The sequence below is a fragment of the Austrofundulus limnaeus genome, unplaced genomic scaffold (genome assembly GCF_001266775.1).
Source record: "Austrofundulus limnaeus strain Quisiro unplaced genomic scaffold, Austrofundulus_limnaeus-1.0 Scaffold506, whole genome shotgun sequence".
Lineage (NCBI taxonomy): Eukaryota > Metazoa > Chordata > Actinopteri > Cyprinodontiformes > Rivulidae > Austrofundulus > Austrofundulus limnaeus.
The window spans coordinates 399,888-400,870 of record NW_013952908.1 but is presented as its reverse complement, the minus strand read 5'-3'; the positions used below and the strand labels follow the sequence as shown (position 1 = coordinate 400,870).

Genomic DNA, 983 nt, shown 5'->3' with positions numbered 1-983 from the left:
CATTTTAAATAATTAACCTGAAGTAATTTATATTTTTATTTTAACTGAATGAATCAGCTGCAGTTGAATAAAGAGAAATTTAAATTTAAAGTCAGCTTTTGTAGAAACTTTAAAAACATTTTTTGAATTTAACTTTGTGAAGATAATTGTTTAATGAGTTTATAATTTGACCTGATGGTTCTGGTTCCAGGTTCTTTGATGTTTTTGTGGATCAACCGTTCTAAAGCTCTCTGGACTCTGAGGTGAGTGGTGGTGGTCCTGCTGACGGTGGGATGGTTACAGTTTCTGTTCCTGGTGGATTGAAGTGGTGTTGGTGGTCGTATGGTCTCACCTGCAGGGTTTCAGCAGCTCTCAGACCAGCTCAGACGGTGCAGCTGTGGGTTTCTGGGCCGAGCCAGAGCTGGCGATGGAGACAGAGAYTTGGACGAGGTGAATCTGCACCTTCCCCTGCTGTGAAGCTTTTCCCCTCYGGGTGCAATTTTCACCTTTTAGTTGGAAGCGAAGCAGGAGAAACACCTCCACGCTGCCACAAATAGACCCCAGCAGCACTCTGCGCCGCCGCGCCGTGCTGCTTTTTAATTCCCCGCTCAGTGATTATAAGGCTTCATCTCAGCTCTCATATCAAATCATGGAAACAGTTGGGAGACGAGTCGGAGAGTTCACACATATTTATAGATGCCGAAGGCTCAGGAGCAGATGTGATGCCAGCACTTCATTTTCAGCCCGTGTTAATGAACGTGGGGACTGTGCTTCTATTATGAAGCAATTAACAAAAAAATCAAAGAGAAACTTGAARGATGAGAGCTGTAATCTGACTCACTGCTCATCTAATAAAACCCTGAGGGACCAGGCCGAGTCAAAACACAGGCATACACATCAGCTGCTGGTCTACATGTGGAGGTCTACATGTGGAGGTCTACATGTGGAGGTCTACATGTGGAGGTCTACATGTGTAGATCTGTTGGTCTACATGTGGAGGTCTA

General features: G+C 44.6%; 1 long non-coding RNA gene across 1 annotated transcript in view; it reads left to right on the top strand.

Moving 5' to 3' along the window:
• The first annotated feature begins 6 nt into the window (after positions 1 to 6).
• The window catches only part of LOC106530284 (uncharacterized), a 7,056-nt gene continuing 6,079 nt past the window's right edge, over positions 7 to 983 (top strand). Inside the window, exons 1-2 of the long non-coding RNA XR_001311755.1 lie at positions 7 to 242; positions 338 to 429. This is a non-coding gene — a long non-coding RNA (uncharacterized LOC106530284). The remainder of the gene's footprint in view (positions 243 to 337; positions 430 to 983) is intronic.